Below are 22,707 nucleotides of genomic sequence, written 5' to 3'. Positions count from 1 at the left end.
CCAGGAGGGGTGAGGGAGTGTTATGGTCTGGTTAATTGCATTTTCAGGCTAGCTGAGGGAGACGTGAGAGTCCCTTTTCTGTCTGTAACCGGGAAAAGTTCCCCAAAGTGTGTTTGCTCCCTTTCCTGCCTCAGGAGGTACTTGAGAGTCGAACATCGTCCTGGGATCTCCGCCAGGGTCACCTTCCCCCTTGTCTGCACCTGGAAGTGGCTTTACTCACTGGGTCCTCATAACTCTTATGACCACCCTGTGAATAGATACTTGTGGCATATTTATTCTGCACATTTAAACTGACCATTAAATAATGGATTGTCTTGATGGAGAAATAGCTTCTTTTTTTTTTTTAACTTACACATTCCCCTCTGGGCCTAGCATGGTGTCTTGAACGTAGAAGGGATTAAAATGTTACTTAAATAAATTGAAACTTGAAGGATATAGAAGGTCATCATCTTGAGTATCAGATTCAGATTTATTTTTTAGAGGGGACAGTATTTGAGATTAAATTTATAGGGTCACTGAGACAAATCCACAGGGAGGTTACATTAGAATTTCATCATGAGCTAATTTTTAAATTACTTGATGGTCTTCCTTAAAAATGAGCTGAATTCATTCCATTTAATTGAATATTCTTATTACTTTTTTTCCTGACAGATTGGTATTTTTACCATCTTATTTCTAAATTTTCCTCCCTGACCAAAAAACAAATATTGTCACTTTAGTTTCTAATATTTTGTCACCATGCATTCTTAGGTCCAAGCTCTCTTAAAATTATTCACAGATTTACTTTATATCTTTGAAGACAATTTGTAGTATGTTTTCTTAAATAGGGATACCTTAAAATCTTTGTATACGTTGTACACTGGGTTTGCTTTTTTTTTTTAAAGCATGAGCTTTAGCTGAAGGATGTGTCATGTGGATAAACGATCATCTAGATTTCTTTAATATTAAAAACATTGCAAAAAAATGTTGTGAGCTTGAAGCTGCATATTGCACATTTCTTGGGATGGTTTCATACTCTTTGGTCTCCTTTCTAGGATACTAAGAAATATTTGGTGTGATGAAGGTGGTGAAGACTAAAGAGACAGGACAGGGGCCGTCCGCAGATGAGTGAATGGCTGTGCGACCAGTGGGCACATACCTGGCGGGAAAGGTACTGGGAATTAGAGGATCTGGCCTCATACTGGCAGTAGGGGACATGGCAACACTAATCTCCAACCCTTCCGCCACAAAGCTGTGATTAACTAAGAGTAAGAGATGTGAAATACTTGAAAAAAATTAAAGTACCGTAAGAAGAAAGTAATTTGACCTTTACAGTTTTTCACAGATGCAAGCACTTTTAAGTCACACGACCACCGTCTGAATTAGCTGAGGTAAGACTTTACTTTCCGTTTTATGGACGTGGAGCAGGGAAAATGGCTCGTTCAGGTTTGCTTGCAAAGAGCAATTCAAAGACTAGAAACACATTTTAACTCTGTGCCTGATTCTCTTTCTGTGACGTTGCACGGTCTACCTTTTGCATATGAATGAGAACAATTAGTAGTAAGTGTGAACAGCACACACCAGCTCAGCTATAACCGCATCCTGGCCCCAGCACGTGGCTGTTTTCATGTTCTTCGCATGTATTCCTAGGAGTAGAATTGCTGGATTATATGGTAGTTGTATTTTTAATTTTTTGAGGACCCTCCATACTGTTTTCCTTGGTGGCCGCACCATTTTACACCCCACCCGCAGCAGTGCAGGAGGGCTGCCTTTTCTGCACACCCTCACCGGGACCTGTTACCTGTTGCCTTTTTGGTAAGAGCCATCCTGTGGATTTGAGGCGATGTCCACGGAAGTGTGTCTGCATTTCTCGTGATACAGCTGCTGAAGAGTTAGGTAGAATCTCCCCCTAAACATTATGGGCAAAATATTTACAAAAGGGAAATTTCTGGGTCTTCCAGAAGGCGAACTTTCAGTTCTTCGGGAGCAGCCCCAAGCCATCCAAATGGTGTTGATTTCCTCTAAGAAAATCAGAGGGAGGGGGCGCTGTAACGTTCCATCCTGGGTTCTTTGTTCCGAGGGCTGTCCTTCCCGTCAGCGGCACCAGTCAGGGAGGGTGGGGGAGACCTCCCTCTCCAGGTCATCGTGACATTAATCCTGCACGTGGAGTGCTTCGTGCGGTGCGTGTCACCGCGAAAAGCTCAGTGCATCATTCATCCTAAGTCAGAATTCTAATAAGAAATTCTAAGAGCCATTTTTTCCCACCAAATGATGGTAAATGTCAAAAATCAATTCTTTCTTAACATCCCCAGTGTACTCCCAGTTTGTGGTTTCTCACTGTGGACTACAGAAAGGAACCTATTGCCAAATCCACACAATCGGAAACATTGCAGACTTGGGCAAAGTAACAATCACATGTGCTCTCCAGCTGTTAATAATTTACCACCGATCTCAATTTATTAGCCATGCCTTAGATAGTTCCCTGTTTGCATTATTTATGGGCCTTTTCCCTTTCATGGACTATAGCTGTCATATTAATTTTTAATCAAATTGTGAAATTTTGTAAGTAATTCTTAAAACCAGGTAAGTAAAAAGAGAAAAACCTCTAGGAGACAGGATTCAGGGTACACCATCCGCTCACAGCACCAAATATCAGAAGGACTTTAGGAAGGATAGTTAGAGCACATCATGTATCTAGTTTCTCTGAGTAAACTTAGAGCTTATTTATAGCTGTAAAAACTCACATTTTCTGCCTTTAAAGAAGCAGCCGGGATCTGAATATTTATGACCCCAACGCTGCCGCTCGCTTTTGTGTTTTCCTCGGGGCTTTTTACCCAGCCCGGAGGAGAAATGAGAACTGCCGCTCTCAGCGATCTGCCAAGTGCTGAAAACTATTTTCCTCGAAAATTATCTCAGCATTAAAACGCAGACATTTGCAGGGATCATGAAAGGAGAAGTGCAGTGGCTTGCAGGAGGTACTAACAAGGCTGACTCTCCGCTCACTGGCTCCTGTCTGGAAGCACCCACTCCTGGTGCCTCCCAGAGCACCTGCTTCTCAAACACGCGGTAGGCGTGAGGTTTAGGGTCTCCAGAGGGGGTGTGTGTGTGTGTGTGTGTGTGTGTGTGATGTTCCTTTTTGTAGACTAAAAGAAAAAATTCGGTGAAATATAGCTCTGCTAAAAGGAGTTTCTGCTTCAGTTATGAGATAAGCCCTAGCAATGTGGTGCACGACCCTAACCGTGACCATCCTTGACTCGGCTGCGCGGTACAGGACAAGATGGTTGTTAAGAGAGTAAATCCTAAGAGTTCTCATCACCAAGAGAAACGTTTTTTTTTTCTTTTCTTTTTATTATATCCACGTAAGACGATGGATGCTACCTGAACCTACTATAGTAATCATTTCACAACAGATGTAAATCAGACCATCACGCTGTGCACCTTAAACTTACACAGCGATGGATGTCAGCGATTTCTCAATAAAACTGAAAAGAAAAACCCCAACCCCCTCCAAACAAAACTAAACTAAACTAAAATCAACAAAAATAAACAAAGCTGTTTTAGCAGAGTCTGATTTGACAGGAAAAGGAAATTGCATTTATACATTGCGTCAGAGTCAAGGAAACTGGCTTGAAGTACACGCTTTGTCATTCATTCACCAGCTTCATCACCCCAGATGGAGCACCTGCCTTCTCAGAGCCTCGGCCCCGTATCTGCAAGGCGAGGCTGGTGGTGTTGGCTGTACCGCAGAGCAGGAAGGTGAAGTTCTTGTGTGGAACTGTTACATTATGATGTCTTTACTACGTGTGTGAGACTGAACTGGAAACAAACACAAGTAACATTACCCTGAGCACAGACGGGAGAGGCCCAGAAGCCAACGCAATGGAGATGATTTAAAGTGCACTGAAAATGCACATAGGGTTGAAACTTTTGAAGGAAACATTCCTTCCAAGAAGGGCATAGAGACTCGAAGGACAGCACAGAACAATGTGTCCTGTTTCTGTATTTAGGAATGGGTACAGTTCCATCACTCAGTACCTCGGTGTGCAAGGTTTCACTAAATTGAAAAAGGAAATGAACATAGTGTTTGCTTCTAGGTTGTGCAGGTTTCCTCAATAGAAAGTTGCTTGTGCACACCGTTTAAAAACACTCGTGGAGGTAACTTGCATTCTTGCCTTTTCATCTGATGAACGTATTGCCAGGATAGCATCTGTGCAATGAATAGACTCTCCTGGAGAACAGAGTATCGTGGAGCAGAAGCCCGGAGCAGGTCAGAGAGTCGCTTCCACACTCCAGGCTGCCTTCATGCGTCAGTGCCCTGGGGACCGAGGTAAAATGAAGGCTCTGATTTTGTCGTTGTGGGGTGGGACCTGCAGTCCTGCTCAGGCGATCAGATGCTGCAAGACCAAGCTAGAGGTGGGAGCAAGCCTGGAGGATGGCACCCTGCTGGCTCATCCATCCTCCCCGAGAGAAGGCAGCCGGCGCACTGCGGAGGCTTCAGGGCTGGCGGGTGCAGTGGGGGTACCTGAGGAACGGGCGTGATGGCCTCCCCCGCCCCCCTGGATTCCCTGCATGAGGAGGATTGATCTGCTCACAGGAGCCTAATCCCTGCATGATTATATCTGACACAGGGTGGTACAATTATTTTGAGTCTCAGTCACGTTCCTCACTTGGACTTGGAGTTAGATGACTCTCACGTCATCTCTGTGGGGAAACCTGAGCAAGGACAGTGCTGTGTTGACCATCTGACTCTGCCAGATGGCGAGAAGCATCTGAGCCTCGGAGGGCAGAGTACCTGTTGACCACCTGCACCTGGGACTAGCCTGGAGACAAGGGATGGAGAAAATGGGAGCAGAAACAGACTCCCCAAGCTGCCCGCAGTCCCCCCAAATCCCACTCCCCAACCCCGGCCTCTAACGCAGCCGGCCAGGTTGTTACAAAGGTGCACAGCTAAGCTATAGAAAGGATGAAATTTATTTAATTAGAAGCTAAAAAAAATAACCTAGCATTTTAAGATATGGAGCAGTGGCAGGGGGAGGATGGGTGGATGAGAAGCTGAGGAAAGAATTAGTTTTTAGAACAGGGAGGAAGCGGATGAGAAGAAAGATGTCCCAGTCTTTCTTCAGGACAGTCACACGTTCCATACGACACAGCGAAGAGTTACAGACTCCGGGTTTTATTCTGGTTACTCTGGTCGTTAATTCCAACGTAGTCTTTTCTTTGTGCCTTTGAAGACCACAGTATTAGATGTTACTACGACCATGAGTAAACAGAGAGATGGATAAAGAAACCGGTCCTAAATGAAATGGGACTAAATTTTCCAAAGATCTGCCCTGAATGTTGTGTTGACTTAGGCTATAATTTTAGCAATGAAGACATTTATAACGGAGTAGAAATATCCATGAAAAACATGTGAGCCAGTGTCAACAATTAGATTTTAAATGGAAGCACAAGATTTACTGAATGACTTGCTTTGGGATTTCATTATCCGGATTTTTAAGAACGGCACCTACACGAAACTTGTTGAATTTTTTGTCTCCATTCCTGCCCTTCCGCATCTCTCCCCGTCTGCCTCTCTACGGCACTTTTCCACTGCATTTTCACCTGTACACCTGGAACTTTTGAGAACTCAGTTGTGGGACTGCTCACTAGGTTCAGGACAGTATCTTAAGTGTGATAGGAGCTAAAAATGTAGTCGGTGGGGGAGGGGTGCCCATGTACAGGTAACTGCCACTGACGAGGAAGTATCAGAGCTTAATAGTGTTCTCTTTGAACAAAAGTGAATGAACTTCAACCTAGAATGAGCAAGAAGTGACAGAGTAAGAACCATGTTAATAGTCAGTGAAGAAAATGGGTGGGGTTAGGGGATGTGGAGTTGAAGAGTGAGATCATTTCCGGTGAACAGAGCAGCAGGAGGAAGGGTGGAGAAGGTGGAAGGTGGATCACGCGTGTCGGGGATTAAAAGGAGGTCAGTGCGACTGAGGCTTAGAACGCTCGGAAAAAGAGACTGACAAAGCAGGCTAGAGACTTCTCTGGAAAGGCCAAATGCCAGTTAAACATTTTAGACTGTATCTGGTAGCTCCCAGGATGCTACTGAAGGGTTTTTTGTTGGGGAGGGTGATAATTAGGTTTCTACATTTATTTAGTTTAAGGGAGGTACTGGGGATGGAAGCCAGGACCTCGTGCACGCTAAGCACGTGCTCTACGGCTGAGCTGTCCCCTCCCTCCGAAGGGTGTGAATCAGGGAGTGGTGTGATGGGCGAGCAGGCGCACTGATGGTGAGAAGGATGGACATTCAGGTTCTTTCCAGACTTTGGCTGTTATGAGTAAAGCTGTTAGGAACATTCACTGAACAGGTTTTTGTGTGAATGGAAGTTTTCATGTCTCTGGGACAAATGCCCAGAAGCACAGTTGCTGGATTATTGTGGTAAATGCATGTTTAGTTTTGTAAGAAATGCCAGGTTATTTTCCAGAGGGGCTGTGCTCTTTCTCATTCCTGCCAGTGATACAGGAGTAATTCAATTTCTCTCCATCCTCACCAGCAGTTAATGTTAGTCACTGTTTTCTTTTTTTATGTTTTATTAGTCAGCAGATTTGTGTGTGTGTGTTTCCAATTTTGTAATTCAAAGTGATCTCTAATTTTAACTCTTTCAGTTTATGTAATTTTAAGGGCTTTGTCCTTTATAAATTATTTCTCTTAGTTTATTCCTTTTTATTGAAGTATAGTCAGTTTATAATATTGTGTTAATTTCTGGTGTCCAACATTTACACACACATACACATATATCTATTCCTTTTCCTATTCTTTTTCATTATAGGCCACTACAGGGTATTGAATACAGTTCCCTGTGCTGTACAGTAGGACCTTGCTGTTTATCTATTTTATATATAGTAGTTAATATCTGCAAATCCCAAACTCCCAATTTATCCCTCCCCACCCTATTTCCCCCCTAGTAACCATAACTTTGTTTTCTACGTCTGTGAGTCTGTTTCTGGTTTGTAAATAAGTTCTTTTGTGTTTCAGCAGTTTTGATACAAGTGTTATCATAGAATTTTGATGCCAATAAATATAAACTTACAATGCAATTTTAATGATTACATAATATTCCATTTTATGTGGGAACTAACATTTCTTCAGTCAATTTCAAATTGATGGGAATTAGGGTTTTTCACCCACTGCTATAAATAAAAATCTAATAAGTATATATCTACTGGTATGTGGCTGGTTATTGTCCTGATTAAATTCCTGGAAGGTTGAAGGCTGGTGTGTTCTGTTTTTATGGCTTTTGATACCCCAGCATTTGATTTGGGAGTCAGAGGCTTGGGTTTGGAAATTGCTTCCATCAGTGACACATGTATGGTTTTAGGCAGGCTGCTCAGCCTCTCTGGATCTCAGCTACTTCATGTGTAAAAAGGGGTGATTGTTTGTCTCATAAAATTGGTGAAAGTACAAGGCAGAGTATTCTGTATAATGTAATACTCAGAAATCTTATATCTACTCATTAAATACAAGGTCTTCCTAGCTGGAACTTCACACAGTGCCTTGACTACAGTAGCTGAAGGGACACTCAGAGAGTTTATTTCATACACGGACTCTGACCAGCGTGTTGAGCAGCGGCATGTTTAGAAAAATCTTGGACTCAGCAGGAGAAAAGCTCACTGTGACCCCAGCAGCAGATTCCTCATAGCAGGGGTGGGCAGGAGGTGACGGAGAAGTACCAGTCATGAGTGAGGTTATCACTTAGCACGTGAGAGCATCAGAATGTGTCACCAAGCTGGAGCCATCCTCCTTACCCTAAGCACCTGCGGAACCCTGCAGTGCCTGACTCTCGGGAGTTCTTTCCAAAGGTGACCCTAGTGAAATCACATGCAGACTTTTCCACCTTCACATTGAGGTGGTGTTTGATCAGCTGCGTATGTGGACATTCCAGAAACTCAGAAACTGAGAACATTTGGCATCTTGTTAAGAATTTAAAATATGGGAAACATTTAAAGGGCATCCCTTGGCAGTGGCTCTCCACGTGTCTAACCAGTACATGTGCAATGTGTTGTCCACTTTCACGACTAGCACATTATCACTGTCGTGATCTTTAGTGGGTTCGGTTTCCAGTCTTGTGTGCGTCTCCCTGTCACTGGTGTTCACAGGAGTCCGCCCGGCCACACAAATGTGAGTCAGCCACTCAGGATCAGCTCTGTCCTGTGTTTGGTCTTTAGTTTGTTTCCTTCCCCAAATGCCTCTGGTCTCAACCCCATCGAACTTCTACAATAATTTAAGAAGTCCATTTAGTTTCTTATGACTTTCCCATGACCTTGATTTCATCCCCTTCTGGACCTGAATATGTTTTACTTATGTAATAATCATATACTTTTTGACTCCTCTAATTTATTGCATTATTATTTAGCATTGCGCCAGGCCTTTAAAAAAAAATCCACAGGACCAAATTTGATGGTTCTTGAGAGCAGAAACTGGTTTGCGATGGATCGCATTTCCCAGCATCTAAGTTAGATCTTTCAGAGTAGCTACTCAAAGGTGTTAGTTGAAGAAATGACTGTATAAGCCAATGTATGCGTGTGAAATAATGAATGAATGATGAGCTGGAAGTCTGGGATCTAGAAATAAATGGCTGTCATACCCAATGATATCTGATGGTTTATATAATGAAGAGCTTTCTGCTCATGTACAAAAAGTTCTTCACTCACCTGTAAAGGTTTGTGTAGCTGCATTGTTAAGCTACTGAAATAGCTAATCACTGGGGGAATAAAGAGGTGTCTTCACTGTTGGCAGTTTTTGCAAAGAATGGACAGCTCGCTGTCTGTCTTTTTGGATGGTTCTCAGGTTGGAGGAGCTGGCCCTGCAAAGCTGGGGGCTGGGTTTCATGATTCTATTCCTGGCAGGGAGTGAAACCAGGATTCTGAGGGTGACCTCCCTCCTGGAGGTCACAAGTGTGGTCTCTGTGGAATGCCTGCCATGTAAACTGGTAACACAAAAGCGAGCCAACCCCTGTTTCTACCGCTTTGTTTTTAAAACATAGAATAGTGCTTTCAGTTCGCTGGTGCAGTTTTTTTTGTGTGTGTGTGAAAAATCATCCAATCTGCTTGGTTGTGGCCAGCCTCTTGCTAACTGCTTCACTCTGTTCAGTCTTCATGTCAGTGGCCCAGCAGCTAACTAAATTCTTAACAAACAGAATTAAACTGTGACACGTTCCCTTCCTGTCTCTGACTACAGTGTCTTTGGTTGGAAGTTGTTATGGTCTCTGTAGTTACGACCAATTGGCAAATAATCAGAGCTGTGTCTTTTCTAGTAAGGCTGTGAGATTCCTTCCTCTTGGATTTCCAACAAAAATAAACACGGATCGTTTTTCAAGGACCAGGGTAAAAAGTAGTTTTACTTAAAAGAGTTCAAAGAATCATTGTATAGACGTTGATGCAAGTGAAGTTGTTGTACGGGATACAGGTATTTCCAGTCGCCAACGTGTTGTACTATTGCCTTGCGAGGACACCGCGGGCCGTTTCCCACCATCAAGTTAAGCACGTGCATATAAAAGGGAACGGGCATCTCTGCCAGCTCTGGGACGGGAGGCTCTGCCTGGCACCGAGGACGTGACCGCAGAGCACTGAGCTGAGGAACAGGAGTGCTGTTTCGGGGACGGGGCAGACGCCCCAGCCTCTCGCTCGCAGTTGTGTTTCTTTGGCTCTGATGACGTGTGGCTGGACTAGGTCACTCTCGTCGTCCAGAACATCTCCACACACCCCCTCATGTCTAACAGAAGCTGAACTAATGAGAGAACTAAGAGCAGGAAATGGGTTCACAGTCCTGTCTCACACTTGGGGGAATCAGTTTCCTTCGTCTGTAGAGCAGGTGAGCAATGCCTCTCAGAGAGGCAGGTGTCTTTATGAATGAAAGGCAATATAATGAGTGTAAACTCTATTGTACAGGAGGGGCTCCAATTTTCCCCCCCTAATTTCCTTCTCTTAGCTCTTGGGGAACACGTGCAGGCAGATACCAAACTAAAATCTCTCCTTGCAAAGCCTCATGGAATTGACCAGGTTAACATGAATTTGAAAGGCCTCCGTCAAAAACCATCAGTAAAGGCCCTTCCAAGAGGGGAGAAAGGACCGCCCCCAGCTCACTGGCTGCAAAGGTGTGGCTGGTTCCTACTAGCACTTCGCACCTATCCTGGCCGCACATCAGATGGCCAGGATTCGCAGATGAAGTACAGGGCATGGTGCTGGGGACATACTGAGACTGAAAACTATTCATCTGTCTAAAATTCAGTTTAACTGTTATCCTGTATTTTATCTGAAAATTATAGCCTGAATTCCTTTACAGAGTTTCTACTAGACCCATGACTGTTTTTAAGCTTACCGTTGATTTCACTATTCCATATTCTGTCACCTTAATTGTAACGTGTATTAAGCTCTGTTGGTTTATGCTACTATATGTAAAATAGATAAACAACAAGGTCCTACTGTAAAGCACAGAGAACTATATTCAGTATCTTGTAATAACCTATAATAGAAAAGAATCTGGAAAAGAATGTCTATATATGCGCATATGTGTAAGTGAGTCACCCTGCTGTGCACCCGAAGCTAACACAACATTGTAAACCAACTGAACTTCAATACAAAATACTACCTTGCTTTATTACACACGATACTGCCTCCTATTAAGGATCTGCACACAAGAAAAACGTAACGAAATAAACTCCATCTTCTTAAGAAATGCTAGGGTTACCATTCTTGTAAACCTGCATTTAAGTGATCTAAACTAAGACCTCAATTTGGGTTTTTTTTTTTTTCTGAAATAACAGAATAGAATAAGCCTGTCAGTCAATGTTCTACATACTATCCGCTCATGCTTTCTCTCTCCAGCAAAGTTGTTATCTACCTGGTTATGGATTCTCTATTTCTGTTCACCAACATTGGTGCTCACATTGCCCTTACCTCCTCTTTTCTCACACAAACTGTATTTTGTTTGTTCTGAGAGTTTTAATTTTATGAAACTGGGCTCGTCCCATCTCTTCCTTCCAGGATGTAAACAGAGGGGAAAGTTCCACCGAGGAGAGACATTGGAACCTGGAGGCAGACATGCCTGCTGCTGCCTGGGGCTGCCTGGGTCCAGGCTGGCTCGGAGGTGAGCAGGGGAGTGGATGTGGAAGATCGCAGACTCAGAAGGGCTGCGTGTCCAGTTTCTCCCCCCTGAGGCTCTGTGGCCTCGTGGGAAGGACGCTGCTCCTGTGCCAAGTCTACATTTAGGTCCTTGTGCTGAAACCTGAGTGGTGTGTTCTCGCAGTTATGATTCGATGCTCTGAATTTCCCTCTTCTCAGCTATGACACAGGAATATTAATGTCCACAAATAACCACTCAGGAATACAAAGATAGTCAGGAGAATGATTTATGAACTACAAAGTACCAGACCAATAAAAGATATTAATTTTACTATATCAAGGTATAATTCATGATTTGTAGGATACTGTGCACAACTTACAGATACATACACTTTCATACATATGTGTCCATTGCATGTGCTAAACAGCATTTGCCTTCGGATGTTGATTTTGTGTGTTCTCCACGAGCTGTTTTTAATTCATCCTGAACAAGACGGCGAGGGGCCCCCAACACTCAGTGGCTGAGACAAAGATTCGAGATGAGTGAAGGTGTCTCACTGCAGAATTGCCAGCCGCCGTGGCTGGCTGCTCTCACAACAGAGTCAGAAACAGTAGGAAAGAGGGCCCTCACCCCCAAGCACGTAGAATCATAAAATTATAGAACTAGAAGATAACATGGAGATTGCCTGGACTCGAGCACTCGGGTCACAGGTGGCAAAAGAAAACGCAGAAAGGAGCAAAGGAGTTGAGCAGCTTGTCTACCATCACACACTTGGTTAAAAACGAGGCGTTAGCTCTCTGAGCTCCCAGTGAATCTTTCTCTCCAGGACGGCTTTTAAAGCTTTCACATTTCCTCCTTCCTTCCTTCTTTTCTTTCTTTTTCTTCTCATTTGTTACGATTATTATTTTATTAAACTATTGTTTTCACTTAATAATACATGGGTTTGGAGTCAGATTGTCTCAGTTCAAATTCTGTCCCTGTCACTTATTAGCTGTGAAATCTTAGGGAAGCTGTGCAGCTTCTCGGTAATTCAGGTTTTCAGCTATGAAATGGAGAAAATACTACTGCTTGTCTCATAGGGATGATAAAGATGAAAAGATCACAAGAGAACATACGTAAAGGCTCCTTCCTGAGCCTCACTCAGAAATACGTACTGTGCTTATTATCCCACCTTAATTAGTGTGGATCTGAAGCATCAAATTCATAAATAAGATATGCTAAGTGATTCTTTTATCTCACATATCATGATGATTAAAAAGTCAATACATAGTTATAATGAGAAAATAGAATTAGGTAAGAATTACCAGAATTCAACTCCAAAGACTGTTGCAAGCAGTGAAAACGAGGGGAAAAAGCAATCATAAATAGTTTTGTTTGAGGGAAAACCTGAGAAGAGAACGCTTTTGGGGTGAAGATCTGGAAGCCATATGTATTTTTTCCAGAGCACTGGTGTGCACACTCACATAGATTTGAATCTTGTGTCTGCCACTTAAAAATGGTGTAATCTTGAGCAGATTCCTTAACTTCTGCGTCGTGTTCTTGTTCCCCCAACTTTATGGAGGAATAATTGACAGATAAAGGTTGTATGTATTTCAGGTGTACAACGTGATGGTTGAATATATGTATACTTTGTGAAATGATTACTGCCTTCAAGCTAATTAACACATCCATTGCCTCCTATAGTTATGATGGTTTTTTTTTTTGCAGTGAGAATGCTTAAGATCTACTCTCAGCAAACTTCAAATATACAAAACCATACTATTAACCATTTTGTGTTGATGCTCCTACCTACACCACATAGGATAGCTGTCAAGAGTAAATCAGGCAACATATATAAACTATGTGCAGTACATAATAAAGATGATAACAGTAGGTCAAGTAATGGAGTTGGAGTAATCAGTAGCACCAGCGGTATTTACTACCTGGATTTTGACTGAAATCCTTTGTTAACTCCTGTTTCAGAACCCAAAAGTCACCTGTGAGAGGATGCATTCCCATCAGGCCCAGTGCTGGAGAGCCCTCTCCAGGATGACCTGCGAGGAGAGAAGCAGTGTCACGGATGGACACGTCGGGAGAGAGGCGCACCTTCCCGCAGCCCACAGGGGAACTGAGCAGATCAAGAAAAAGCTGAGGAGAGTTGTTTGCACCAGTGACTGCTCCCAGTGGGTGGGAGAGAAGATGGGAGAATGAAAATGGTCATCATGAAAGAATGGAGATTCTTTAGAAAGAGAAGAGAACAAATGGGCAAAAGGGGAAATTTCTGAGAAAAGAAATGGCTCTGTGTCTTCACTACCGCCTGTAGCTCAGGCTGTCCGCCATCCTCTGCACTAGAAGTTGGACTCCCTGGAAAGCCCTCAGATCACAGCCAGGGCCAAATTACCCCACTGTTGTTGCCCCCAAAGGAAACAGGCCATTCTGGGGAGCTCCGTCTGAGGATCTTGCATTATGTGAATAAAAATGTCTACATGAGCAATGAGAAGACAACCTAGAGAACAGGAAAAATATTTGCAAACCACACCTCTGATAAGGGGTTAATATCCAGAACTCAATAGCAAAAATCCCCCGAATAACCCAGTTTAAAATGGGCCAAGGACCTGAGCAGCCATCTTTCCAAAGAAGATACACGAATGACTAATAGGTAAATGAAAAGATGCTCAGCATCACTAGTCATTAGGGAAATGGGAATCAAAACCCCGTTGAGGCGACTTATCACCACATGCCTGTTAGCACGGCCGTCATCAAAAAGACAAAAGAATGCTTGCAAGGATGTGAAGAAAAGGGAGTTCTTGTGCACTGGTGGCAGGAATGTGTTAGGTGCAGCCTCTGTGGAAAACAGTATGGAGGTTCCTCAAAAACTTAAAAATAGAACTACCATATTATGATCCAGCAATTCCAATCCTGGGAGTATGTCTGAAGGAAGTGAAAAGCACTATGTTGAGACATTGGCACCCCAGCGGCATTATTTACCATGACCACGGATAAAGAAGTTGTGATAGATGTAACAGAATGTTGCTCAGCCATAAAAACAGAGGAAATGCTGCCATTTGCAACAACACAGATGAACCTTGAAGACATTATGCTAAAAGAAATAAGTCAGATAAAGACAAACACTCTATGATCTCAGTTTTGAGTGGAATCCTGAAAACAAAACAAAATAAAACACAAAACAACCCTTATAGGAAAAGAGGTCAGGTTTGTGGTTACCAGAGGCAGGGAGTGGAAGGAAAGAGACATTGGATGAAGGTGTCAAAAGGTACAAACTTGCAGCTGTAAATAAGCAGCCCTGGGACGTAATTTACACAATGACTAGAGTTACCTCTGCTGTGCTGTAGGTCTGAAAGTTAAGAGAGAAATCCCAAGAATTCCTATCACAAGGAAAATAGATATTTTTTGTTTTTATATCTGTATGAGATGATGGATGTTAACTAAGCTCAAATCGTGCTGTACACCTTAAATGTATCCCATGTTGTATGTCAGTCACATCTCAATAAAACTGGGGGAAAGAGCCTATGGGAGGGATTAGTTGCACTAAATTAAAAAAACATTATGACTTTGAGACAAAATATCCCACATCACCTCAACTGACCGAGCGCCACTCTCTTTTCCAACACCCTGTTCTCTACCCGTTACCGAAGTGCTGTTTGGATGCGCCCCTCCCAACCCACCTGCTCGATCTGTTTCCTCAATCAGAATGTTCATCCTTTGTGACAGAAGCCTTTTCTAGCTTTCAAAACCGTGTCAGTTTCCTCTTTTTCAAGAAACGTCTTCCTGTACAGCCGTTAGACTCGGCGCCTCCCTCATCTGTCTTTCCACACTGGCTTAGATGGCACCTGCATTTCATTCTTTATTCTATTCTTCTTATTCCAATGGCTTATGTGCTCGGTGCTCCCATTCCTGGACCATAAACTCCTTCAGGACAGGACAGGACCAGGATCTGCTGTTTGCTGCCGGACATCATTGGCTCAGTATTTTGAACAAGGTGGAGAATGAACAGCTGTTAAAGTGACTTGCTTAAGTCTTTCCTCCCTGTTTCTCCAAGATGGCGATGTCCTCATAAAAAAAAAAAAAAGTAGCCTTGAGTGCTACTAAAAATCAGAGAATGTTGAATCGAGTCTGAGGTCAACATGATCACGAATCTCTGCATGTTCAAATACCGCACAGTTAACCCCAAATAATTCTTAGTGTGTAAAGAGCAATTAACACACATTGAACTCATCATTAAAAGTGAATACCTAAATTTTTTCTCTTCTGAATAGCTGATTAGTTTCTTAGAGCAGTAAACTTGCAGTCTTTTTTGTTTTTTTTTTTTTAGTTATTTGTTGGAAAAAGAAACAGCCTTTTCAGGGATAGACACTTAATTAGCCAGAGCCGGTGATTAACTCCAGAAAAATAACAAGTTGACCTTGCGAGCCTCACCAGCCCTTGCTCAGATTATATTTAGCATTTCAGGTGTTTAATTGAACTCTGAAGTGGAATCAGAGCAGGACAGATGCAAAAGCGGGAAACATCATAGTTGGCATAGTCAGCAGCACCTTTTAAATCTTATCCCTTTCAACCCAGAAACTCTAGCCGCCCCCCACCCCGCCCCTGCCAGACTGCCTTTTGTCTCTTAACTTGAAAATGAAGGGTCACATTTGAGAGCCTGTTTTTGATGCAAGCACATCTTCTCGACTACACTCTTAAGCAGTCGCTCGCATAGCAATCGCTCAGGAGGAAACAGAAAGCGACTAAAGTAATTAAACGTAAGAAATCGATGTGAGAGATGAAGCTGGTTCTCATGCTGTCGATTTCAGTCTGACGGGTGCCTGTCAATTCTACGAGTCGTATGGAGAGCAGTGCCTGTTAGGATAATATGGGAATAGCCCATGTTTTTAACAGCATGCTTTGTGTTCTATGCAATAAAGCAGAACCAGTAGAAAACTAGTTGCTCAGTTTGCGTGAGACCAAAATATGGTAGGAATCAGTTACCTGGGTGATGGCAGAGTAAGCCCGAGAGAGTGGTACCCATTGGCTCTGTGAGAGCCCCGTCATAGACGGTTGCATTTTCACATCCTGAGAGCAACAAATATTTATGGCCGAGACCATTCTGTGCTGCTCCTTGAATTTTTTTCCCAGAGGTTCAGGAGTGAGAAGTCATTTTTCCCTCTCTTAAAGAGAGAAATATGTAATTTAAAATAAGACGGGGATAAACTCTTCCTTTGGGGAAGGAATGGAAGCTGGCTCTGTCCCTCTTTGTCTCTCCCTGCATTTTATAAGTGTCTTTGTATTTTTCTTGTTGTTGTTAATTATTTGATTAGGAAGTCTTTTCGAAAATCAAATACTTTACATGGCTAAGTAATAAAAGTTCAATTTAAAAGCATCAGACCATGACATAATTTTAGCTTCAAATGGGCCTCCTGGGCTGAGCAAATTACACTCTTTTTCTGGGTCACAAAGTATCATATACTTTCATATTTAACAATATTACTCCAGGCCACATCTAAAATTCTTTCATTTTCTTTCTCCTTCTTAGAGCTGCATTATCTAAAATTTTAAACTTTAGCTGCTATTAAGGAATGCAATCTGAGGATGCCCCTTCTCCTTCCGGAGGTACGTGCCTCAGGGCTCAGAGACGATGGGAAAGCACTAAACACTGAGAAAGTGGAGAAGGGTTCCTTCAGGGCACAGCGATTCCTCACTCATCTTTGTCTCTGCCCAGTATGGAGCACAGTGCCTTGTAGGTAAAAATTCAGTAAATATTTGTTGCATAAAAAAAATAGTAATTGGGGCATATGCCACTTATTAGTCATGTGGCCTTGGGCCATACACCTAACCTCTTGGACTTCAGGTTTTATTTGCTTTTTTAATCTGTAAGATGATGAGGTTTGAATTACATGGTCTATTAAACTCTGCTAAGCCCCACAATTCTGTAATTTCATAACTTGACTTGGCCGCGACGAAAAGAACTGCCCACAGAAGTGGCGAAAACGCACAAAAGCCGCAACTGGGAAGCTGCTTTTTTCACTGTTAGATCTAGTCTCCCCAGGCGTCCAGACACACTCTCCGGGACCTCGGCGGGTCTCCACCCTCTGAGTTCTCTGTGCCTTCACTTAGAAGGAAACATTCGTAGAAAGCTGTCTCTTGTGGTGGGTTATCTTTGGTAACTCTTGAATACTGTGATTAAACAGGGGAAGTAGTATCTTGGTAAATAAGAGTGTTAATGTGCAGGTCAGCCTGAAATAACAGGCCAGAAATGAGTGGACCTTCCGCACATAGATTCGTATGGTTGCTAAATCACGCTGTGCTAAATTCAACGTAAAATTGGACGTACACTCCCAGTGTCTAAAGTGACCCCCAATCAGCTACACTGTCCCCCACCATGATTTTTTTTTGCCTTTCTCGTCATCAGTGAAGGGCACAAAATAAGTCCTACAGCATTTTATCTTCACAAGGATATTTCAAGATTAATTAAAATGAGTGGAACATAATAAGAATATAAATGAAAACTACCATATTACGTTTGCATTTCTTACTCTCTGCCATCCTAGGCCTGGTAGAGACAGTCCTGGTAATTCCTATGACAACCCTGCACAAAATGGTAACTCTTCCCCCCCCCCCCATTTACGATAAAAATGAGTGTTTGAGTTCGTCTGCAGTCATTCAGTGAGTAGCTGGAGTCGCGATTCGAACCAGGTCTGTCGGTAGGGCTCCACGCTCAGCACACATCACAACTTTATTAAAAGGAAGATATTTCACTTCTTGGTTACTTTCAGGAACGTGAGTATGTGGGGGGTGGCAGACAGAAGCGTGCCTTGCCTTTGAGAGCTCCTTGGACAACGAGAACACAATCTTGTTTAGGGCTGCTGACTGAGGCTGAGGAATTACTGGGGCTCTAAAGCAAGCAGCCAGTATTATGCATTTTGGGGGAAATCTTTATTTTTCTTATTTAATTCACCATCGAGTAAGAGGAATGCTAAGCTCAGTGCCTTGAGCCCCCTGGATGAAAGGACAGCGGGTAAACGAAACAGAGGAGAGAAATCAGTGACCACGACTTCTAACCTCGGTCTCAGGGAACGTCCTTGTCACACACAGCTCACACAGAGCTGGCTGTTCATGGCGTCAGATTAATACCAGAAGGTCCAACACCCCAAATGAGAGATTTTGGAGTTATTATCTCAAAACGTCTTAATGCTCAACATCTCTGTCATAGAACTAAAGTGACATGATAAAACTGGTTCCTCACCCTCGCCCCATATTTTTGTGCCATATTTAATGCCACTGCTTTCTGGGTGTAAGAGTTCTCCAGTTCAGTCCTTCGGTCCTGCGCTGGCTGAACTTCTGTCTTCATCACTGTGGCTGTGCGGGGCAGGACCTCTCATGCTGGGAACACCGCCCCTGCCCTCCCCACGGCCTGTTTTTACTTCCCTCTGAGTCACGTGATGAAGCCCTTGAAGCAGGGCCCGAGGGGAGGAGGGAGGGAGGGCGCAGCCTCCGACGGGGAGCTTGCTTCTGCTGCTTTAGATGAGGCGCTGTGCTATCAAAAGAGAGAAAAGATGCTTTCATGGCTGAGAGAGGCCCGTAGACTGTGAGACTAATTTGAAGCCCTGCTGCTGATTAGAAATAAAAGGAGCCAGGAGGAGAGAAATGCTCCCTGCGACCGGGGCCAGGGCCCTGCCACAGAGCGGGCGGGCCCAACGGCTCCTGGCAGTAATTGTGGAAGGACTGTGGTTTCGCTCTCAGCTTTTCAATTACGCCTCTTCATGGCCTGAGCTGCACTGTCTGCTCGATCCTTCTCTTTCCAGGACTCCCAGGGGTGACACCCTCCTCTAACGTGGCTTCTGTCTTCAGTGTCCTAGGAAACCACTTGAGACTTCCATGATGGGAGTCTCTCTCTTTAGAGGGCTGGCCAAACACATAAGGCTCATATAATCTTTATCATGTTAAATTCAGCCCTTGGATTCTTGTGAACTGTCATTTTCAGTTCATTTGTTCCCTTTTCTCTTTTTCTTTCCATGGAGGTACTGGGGATTGAACCCAGGACCTCTTGCATGCTAAGCACACACTCTATCACTGAGCTTTACCCTCCCCCCCAGTTTATTTTTAAAAATGGAATTCATTCAATTCCATTTCATTCGAATTCCTAGCAGAGGATATTAGCGCCACAAAATGTATCATTGGCAATAGTCCTCAAAAGCAATGTTTCTTTCTCATAACTTTTTCTCTTGGTTACTAGATAGTGAATTGAACTCACAATCTTTACCTTAACTTTCCCAATCCTGTTTTAATGGCCCAAGACACAAGAAGGCAACATTAATCTGCCGTTAATCTTAGGCAAGAGGAAAGGCTGTCATCAATGGGTCCTAATCTTTGAGGCACTTTGGTTTCAGATGAAGTAATTGTGATTTCTTGGGGTGGGTAGAGATGCTGGTGAGTGGTTCTCACCACCTAATTCAGTGCCGGCAAAGGAGGGGTTTCCTGATAAGTTACACACACACAGCACTTCTTGAGGGAGACCTGAGATCCTCTGATGAAGATGCAGAAGGACAGAGAGGAAGGGTCCACGGTGGAGGCCTGGCAGATTAAAATAAAGATGGGCAGCTTTCTGCTAATGGCTCACGTGCGAGAGTTCCCGAGCTGCCCCCAACGACTCCTGTACTTCATTTGCTAAGTCTGGCCATCTGATCTGGGGCAAAGGTGTGAGCTGGCCTTGAGATGCGTTAAGGCCGTGGGACCCAAGGCCACGATCAGAGCATGTTTGTAGTATGCAGTAAATAATGGCGGTATGCATGCATGCATCAATTATATAAGATTTAGAACAAAGAACATACAAGTATGCGTGCACTAGAGATATTCTGTAAGCCTAATGAACAAAGAAACTCAGATTGCGCATGTGCTGGCAGATAAAAAGCAGGTCAGGTGCATCATAGGCGCTCACCACCCTGTGGCAATAGAATAAAGTGTTGCTAACCCAATGGTGTCTCCTGCTGAAGTCTGGCCGGCGGTATGGCAACTCCTTGTGCGTTTTTTCGTTTGGGCCGCTCACTTCCTAGAACCCCATGTGAGCCCCCCTCAGCTGACACAAGGATAAGTGCGAAGTGCTAGTAGGAACCAGCCACACCTTTGCAGCCAGTGAGCTGGGGGCGGTCCTTTCTCCCCTCTTGGAAGGGCCTTTACTGATGGTTTTTGACGGAGACCTTTCAGATTCATGTTAACCTGGTCAATTCCATGAGGTTTTGCAAGGAGAGATTTTAGTTTGGTATCTGCCTGCACGTGTTCCCCAAGAGCTAAGAGAAGGAAATTAGGGGGGGAAACTCGGAGCCCCTCCTGTGCAATAGAGTTTATACTCATTATATTGCCTTTAATCTGTAAAGACACCTGCCTCTCTGAGAGGCATTGCTCACCTGCTCTACATAAGACTCCTGCCCCCTGGTTATCCGGCCACAGGCGAGTCCAGGTGCTGCTGTGAAGGGACTGTGCAGGTGGACTTCGTGTTCCTCAATCAGCTGACATAGAAACCGGGAGGTTATTCTAGAAGAGCGGTGGGGTGGGGGGTGGTGCATGCCATCACATGATTTCCTTAGAAGTAGACGAGTCAGCTGACTACTGTGGGAGGGGAGCCGGAGAGACTCAAAGTGTGGGGGGGACCCACCTGGTGCCACTGTGCTGGAAACTGGAGGGAGGTGGCCCCCGACAATGAAGGTGGGTGTCCTCTCCAAACTGAGAGGGGCCCTCTGCTGGGAGCCAAGAAAGGCAGGAGACCTCAGTCCTGCAACCACATGGCGGTGACTTCTGCCAACAGCCCTCGTGAGCTGGGACTCACCCCCAGACGGCCCCGTGAGGACCACAGCCTTCCCTGACCTGGTGAGCCCGGAGCAGAGAGCCCGTGGTGCCTGGATTCCCACCTACAGACTGTGAGATAGTAAATGAGTGCTGTTTTAAGCCGTCACAATCTTGATTGTCCCAGGGGCAACAGAAAAGGAAGACAGCAGCTGACACACACCATGACAGCGGGGCCCTCTGCTCTGGCAGTTTACTGAGCAGCACGGAGGATCTGCAGTGGGGTCAACAGAGCTGGAAGGAGAAGGGCACGGGGCCTGGTGATTCAGGCTGTGACAACACACCCAGAGGGGAAATCAAAGCAAAAGAAACACACAGAAACTCACCCTAGCAGGGCATCCCCTGTACATGCAACCTTCATTCCTTCCCTCTTTCCTCCTGGCAGTGACGGCTCTGATCAAACACAGACTCCCCTGGGGTCCTCCCCACCACCCACAGGAGGGATGGGGAGGGAAGGCACGATGGGGAGAGGCTGGAAAGGAACGATGCAAGGGTTTGGAGAACATGCTTGACCTCCACTCACAGTGGCTGGAGGCATCCTCCCCCCAGGTTTGGACCTGGTGGGGAGGGATTTGGAAAGGAAGCAGGAGATTTGGGCTGGAAAGACCACCAGGTGCTGACTTTTCTCTATTGATCCTTCCCACCTGCCTTCTGGGGTCCAGTGGGGGTGTCGCTGGAGGGCAGTGGCTACTTTACACAGTTCCTGCCAGGGCCACAGAGCAGCAATCTCTAACCCGCCTGGACCTGCGCTTCTCAAACCTCGATGTGCCCGCGGACTGCGACGCCATGTCAGTGTCTGGGCAAACCCGCACCCGTGTGGACGGAAGCATCCTTCTGTCCCCGAGAGGCTTGTTAAGATAGTTTCCTCCGTCCCACACCAGAGATCCTGACTCAGAGGCAGAGTGAGGGTGGAGAATGCAATTCCAGCAAGCTCCCGTGTGACGCCCATGGTGACAGTCCAAGGAACACACTGTGAGCCCGCACTGGCCTCGCCCGTTACTCAGAAATGGGAGCAGAGAATGACAAAAACAATCACGGAGCAAAGGCTGCGAGCCAGTGGCTTGAAAATCTACACAAAGATGAGAAACCAGAGAACAAGTCCTCTACTGGAGGATTAATGGTGAAAGAGAACAGAATATAAAAAATAACCTTCATTATTCACCACAATACTGGAGAGGCTCTTTTGTGGATGATGTAAGAGCACGTGGGGAAGGAGCAACCGAAGAAAAGAAGTATTTTTTGAAATGAAGAAACAGTGATTTTACTGGAAAAAGGCTGTAAGGCTCACTGAGAGCAGAATGACCTCTTTTCTAATTTCAGTTTGGTTGAACTAGAAGTCTGATACAGGCAGTGCTCTTAACAGGCAGCTAAAAAGAGACACTCTGAGAAAAGATAACACACAGTAAACTCGGAGGCACTGAGCCAGGCGTACCAGAACCTCCAATGGAATTTCAGCCAGAAGGAGAATGAACAAAGGGAAAAAGTGACAGTTAAGAAAATGGAAAGAATTTCCTCAATTGAAGACAAAAATTAAGTCAGATCTTAAAGACTCTTCTAATTCCAGTTAAAAATAGTAAAGAAAAGAGGCATCTAGAAATAATAATTCTTTCTAAAGTATAAGAATAAAGAAAAGGACAATCCCGCATGCTTCCAAGTAAGGAGGGTTAAAAAAAATCGGCCGTGCACGTTGAAAAGACTCCACCGCTGTCAGACTTCTGATCCCTGAAACTAAGTGCTAGAACACAGTGGAATATTTATATGGTCTTCTGAGGCAAGTGAGCTGTGATTCCAATAGCCAAACAAAC

At 44.3% G+C, this 22,707-nt stretch overlaps 1 long non-coding RNA gene across 1 annotated transcript; it reads left to right on the top strand.

Annotated features, from left to right (window-relative positions):
• The first annotated feature begins 3,833 nt into the window (after positions 1–3,833).
• LOC140690783 (uncharacterized) lies at positions 3,834–13,537 on the top strand. The gene is made up of 3 exons (XR_012066102.1): positions 3,834–4,306; positions 11,008–11,110; positions 13,049–13,537. It is a non-coding gene; the product is annotated as an uncharacterized lncRNA (long non-coding RNA).
• Positions 13,538–22,707: the final 9,170 nt, after the last annotated feature.

This window comes from Vicugna pacos, chromosome 31 (genome assembly GCF_048564905.1).
Source record: "Vicugna pacos chromosome 31, VicPac4, whole genome shotgun sequence".
Classification (NCBI taxonomy): domain Eukaryota; kingdom Metazoa; phylum Chordata; class Mammalia; order Artiodactyla; family Camelidae; genus Vicugna; species Vicugna pacos.
The sequence above is the reverse complement of the archived record's forward strand: the minus strand, read 5'-3'. Positions and strand labels throughout refer to the sequence as shown.